Source organism: Tenrec ecaudatus, chromosome X, assembly GCF_050624435.1.
Source record: "Tenrec ecaudatus isolate mTenEca1 chromosome X, mTenEca1.hap1, whole genome shotgun sequence".
NCBI lineage: Eukaryota > Metazoa > Chordata > Mammalia > Afrosoricida > Tenrecidae > Tenrec > Tenrec ecaudatus.
Genome location: NC_134548.1, coordinates 52,387,047 through 52,392,236, shown reverse-complemented (window position 1 = coordinate 52,392,236; position 5,190 = coordinate 52,387,047). Strand labels below are relative to the sequence as shown.

Here is a 5,190-nt window from a genome sequence, read left to right as displayed (position 1 = left end):
TTAATATTCTTTGCTACTAGCAAGTGGTGTAGGGTTACACGTTGGGATGCAATTTGCATGGCCGACAGATCGAAACAACCAACATCTCCTCAGGAGAAAGACTGGGCTTTCTACTTCCATCAAAGAGTCACAGTCTCTTTCGTGTTTCTGAGGCTGTACATTTTACAGAAGCAAACCAACTCACCGTTCTTCCAAGGTGTAGCTATTGGATTGAACTGAGGTTCAACAGCTCATGCTGGTAACCCACTACACCACCAGGGTTGTCTTAGATGAGATAAAAGGTAGAGAAAACAATAGAGTAGCCAGCCAGCCTAATTTTTCAACAATGGGGGTGAGATATCCACTGGGGTTTGGAAAAGCTGGGACATATCGAAGAATCTGGAGGTGCATGCACATTTTTAGGGTTTTTCTCATGTTCAGGACAAATATGAGAAGGCTGTGATCTCTTACATCTGCCTGACTTTGGTGCTGTGCACTAGCAAGAGATGAGGATTAAGGGAACGCTAGAAACTGCTTGGATTAATGTTGAAGGCACACTCCACCAAATACAGGAGCCCTTAGAAAAAAGATGGAGCTTTCAGCGGTAGGATCAGAGGAGAGTTCAATGCACCTTTCTTCAGTCGCTCTGCATCTGGGTTTGTCTGACATCAGCCGCCTCCGTTATGCTTCTCAAGTTTGACCCCCATGAGACCAAAGTTGAGTACTTGAAGTAAACAGGTGGGGAAGTCAGTGCCACATCTGCACTGGCCCCCAAGATCAGGCTCTTTGGTTTGTCTTGATAAAAGGTTGGTGATGGCGTTGCCAAGGCAACCAGTGACTAGAAGGGGTGAAGGATTACTGTGAAATTGATCATTCAGAATAGACCGGCCCAGATGGAAGTGGTGCATTCTGCCTCTGCTCTGATCATCAAAGCCCCCAATGAACCACCCGGGGACAGAAAGAAGCAGCAAAACATTAAGCACTGTGGGAACATCTTCTGTTGAGATTGTCAGCATCGCCTGTCAGATGAGACACTGATGTTTGGCCAGAGAATTCTCTCGAATTATTAAAGAAATCCTAGGTTATGTCTAGGTTGTGGGCTGCAATGTTGGTGGCAGCCACCCTCAAAATATCATAGATGGCATCAATATTGGTGCTGTGGAATTCCCTGCAGGTTAAGAACTGCAAAATAAAACAATAAATAATCATTTAATTACCCAAAATAAAAATAATTGGAGACACCTTTGTCCAGTTACTTAATGAATATTTTATCTAATCATTACTGAACTAAGCTAACTAGGAGAAACTTTAGTAGACACACATAACATTACAAAATTCATTCAGAAATGACAGTAAACAAACAACATACACTAAAATGCAAAAGAGCAGTAACCAAAGCTGGAAAATTGAGAGAAACTACTTTCCAAATGTCACAATCCAATTCTCAACAAAAGATCTACGAGGAAACTAAAGTATGATCCACTGTCAGGAAAATAAGCAATCATGTAAATTGCCCTTAAGGAAATGTAGACAGTGTACTTACTAGGCAAAAACTTCAAAATAGTCTTTGTTTTAGAGGAACAAAGTTCAAAATATAATATCTAATTAATTAAATAGGGAGAAGCATCAGAATGTGTGTTTGTTTCAAGAAATGGAGACTATGCAAAAATAGAAATTATAAAAAGGAACAAGATAGAAATTTTAAAAATCCCTAGAGTTCTTTAATAGCATATTTGAGCATAAAGAACAAAATATATTACAGATAGATTGGTCAAAATTATTCATTCTTAAGAACAGAGATAAAAGAATGTTAAAAAATGAGTAAAGCCTTTAGAGAAAATAATGACATATGTATAATGAGAGAAAACGGAGGGAAAAAGTGAGGCAACTATTCAAAGAAATAAAGGCCAAAAGTTACTAAACTCCATGAAAAACATTTAATCTTCACAACTAAGAAGCTCAATAAACTTAAAAATAAGAATAACTTCAAATACATTTACAGATATATATCCTAATCAAACTTTTGTTAGAATCACAAAAGCATTGATAGAAAAACAAAGTATCACATAAAATGTATCCTTAATAAGAATAACAGCTGTTAACATGCCAGCATTGAATAGGGAACCAGTGGAGAGGTCTGAGAAGCCAGCTCCAATCCCAACTACTACGTGGACACCTGCCCTTCTCCCCAGAAGAATTTATTTCAAAGGACGGCACTGAATCTGCAGGTCTGGGAAAGGTACATATCTGTTTGGAGCACACGGGAACAGATTAAGGGGAAGGAGGAGAGAGTGGAGCACATCCTGGCCCACCAGTCCTTGAAGACGATGTTCCTGATTAGTACAACCAGTCCAGAGACAGGGCCACATGGCTGGCCCCACTTTGAGACATGATGTCCCTCATTGACCCATAGCCCTACAGGGGGCAACACTGAAGACACAGTGTGGGAACTGCACCCAAGATGATCCCACCACACCGAGGCAAAACACTAACAGTGTTCAACAAAACTGCAAGGGAATGGAGTGGCGAAGTCCCCAGGGAATGCTGAAAGTGGGCTTTGGGGCCGGGGTGTGATACCCCAACAGACTGGACTGGAAAACACTCTTAAAGGCTAACAAATAATCCTTGTACTAACTAAAAGCTTTTCTTTCTTCTGTTTTGTTTCTATTTGTCATTGGTTTGTTGTTTTGGTTTTGTTGTATATTGTTGTTTGGTTTTGCTCTGTCTTGTTTCTGTCCATGTTATTATCTTCGCAGTTCTGTCTAAGTAAGATAGTCTGGGTGAACAATCTGGAGGAGAAAACAATGGGACCGACATTTCTGGGGGGAAATGGGAGAGGGGGAGGTGGGGGAAAGTTAGTGGTGTTAACAAACCCAGGGACAAGGGAAAAATAATTGATCCAATTCGGTGGTGAGGAGGGTGTAGGGGTCTGGTAGGGCACGATCAAGGTTAATGTAACCAAGAGGAATTACTGAAACCCAAATGAAGTCTGAGCATGATAGTGGGATAAGAGGAAAGTCAAAGGAAATTGAGGAAAGATTTAGGAGGCAAAGGCATTTATAGAGGTCTAAATAAAGGCATGATCATATGTAAATACATTTATATTTGAGGATGGGGAATGAGATCTATGTGCATATATGTATTGGTTTAGTATTAAGGTAGCAGATGGATATTGGGTCTCCACTCAAGTACTTCCTCAATGAAAGAATAATTTGTTGTATTAAATTTGCATTTCATGATGGTCGCCTTCCCTGACACTATCGCTGAAAACAAAGCAGGTTCATAAGCAAATGTTGTGAAGAAAGCTGATGGTGCCCGGCTATCAGAAGATATAGCATCTGGGCTCTTAAAGGCTTGAAGGTAAACAAGCGGCCATGTATCTCAGAAGCAACAAAGCACACATGGAATAAGCACACCAGCCTGCATGATCATGTGGTGCTGAAGGGATCAGTTATCAGGCATCAAAGAACCAAACAAAAATCATATCATTGTGTGCTCCCTCCCTGATATGATCACTGAAGACAAATGGGTGCATAAGCAAATGTGGCGAAGAAAGTTGATAGTGTGCGGCTATCAAAAATATAGTGTCTGGTGTATTAAAGGCTTCAAGGTAAACAAGCGGCAATCAATCTCAGAAGCAACAAAGCCCACATAGAAGCAGCACACCAGCCTGTGCAATAACGAAGTGTCGAAGGCATCAAGTATCAGCCATCATCAGAACAAAAATCATATCATTGTGAATGAGGAGGAGTGTGTGGAGACCCATAGCCCATTTGTAGGCCCCTGGACATCCCCTATCAGAAGGGTCTCTGGGAGGAGTTGAGCCAGTCAGTGTGTGATGAAACAACGATGAAACTTTCAACTTTCCTCTAGTTCCTAAATTCATCCTCCCCCCACCATTATCATGATCCTAATTCTACCTTACAAATCTGGCTAGTCCAGATGATGCACACTGGTACATATAGGAACTGGAAAAACAGGGAACCCAGGACGGACGATCCCTTCAGGACCAGTGGTGTGAGTGGCAATACTGGGAGGGTAGAGGGAGGAAGAGTTGGAGGGGGTGAACCGATTACAAGGATCTACATATAACCTCCTCCCTGGGGGACGGACAACAGAAAAGTGGGTGAAGGGAGACGTCAGACAGGGTAAGGTATGACAGAATAATAATTTATAAACTATCAAGGGTTCGTAAGGGAGGGACGGGAAAATTGAGGAGTTGGGGCCAGCGGCTTATGTGGAAAGGAAATGATGAGGGCAATGAATGTACAAATGTGCTTTACACAGTTGATACATGTATGGATTGTGATAAGAGTTGTATGAGCCCCTAATAAAACAAAATAAAAAATAACACCTGTTTCACATATGAAACTGTGATGGCCAGAAGATAGTGGAATGACATTCAAAATGATGAAAGACAAAAAGTGTAACGAGAATTCCATATCTGGAAAAGCAGATTCCTACAAAATGAAGGGAAAATTAAGATATTTCCAGATAAAGAAAACCTAACAGTCCATCGCTAGGATCTCTGCTTTAAAAAAGGTCTAAAGAAAAGAAAATAGACAGGATATAGAATCCATATGAAGAAAAGGATATAAGCAAAGGACATAACAGCCCCACCGATGGCCATGGGTCAATTTCAACTTAAAGCAACTCTATACAGAGTTTCCAAGGCCTTTAAAATATTTATGGGAGCAGAAATATATTGCTCCCATGGACCAGTTGGCGGCTTTGAACCACAAGAAACTGACACACAAGTGATAGATTTTGCACACTACACATGAGCAATTTGAAAATGAAACTAAGAGCACAGTTTACTTATAACATAAAAACAATAAGATTATTTGGAATAAATTTAACCAATTAAGTTTCACACTTTCTAAAGAAAATCAAAGATGATATCAATAAATGGACTGATATTCCAAATTCATAAATTGTAAGATTTGACATTGTTATGATGACAATATTTCTCCAAATAGTTCCCGAAATAGATCCATAGATTCAAGACAATCTCTTTAACAACTTGAACTGCAGTGTTCTATAGAAATGGGAACTTGAGCCTGAAATTCATACATTAAGGGCCAATACTTGTCTGTCACTGTGTCATACTGTGGTGGCTTGTGTGTGTATGTGAGGCTGGAAGCTCTGTCCCTGGTATTTCAAATGCCAGCAGGGTCACCCAAAGTGTACAGCTTTCAGCAGGGCTTCCAG

General features: G+C 40.5%; 1 pseudogene; it reads left to right on the top strand.

The window, feature by feature from the left end:
- Positions 1-662: 662 nt before the first annotated feature.
- LOC142433374 (large ribosomal subunit protein uL11 pseudogene) lies at positions 663-1,158 on the top strand (annotated as a pseudogene).
- The last annotated feature ends 4,032 nt before the right edge of the window (positions 1,159-5,190 follow it).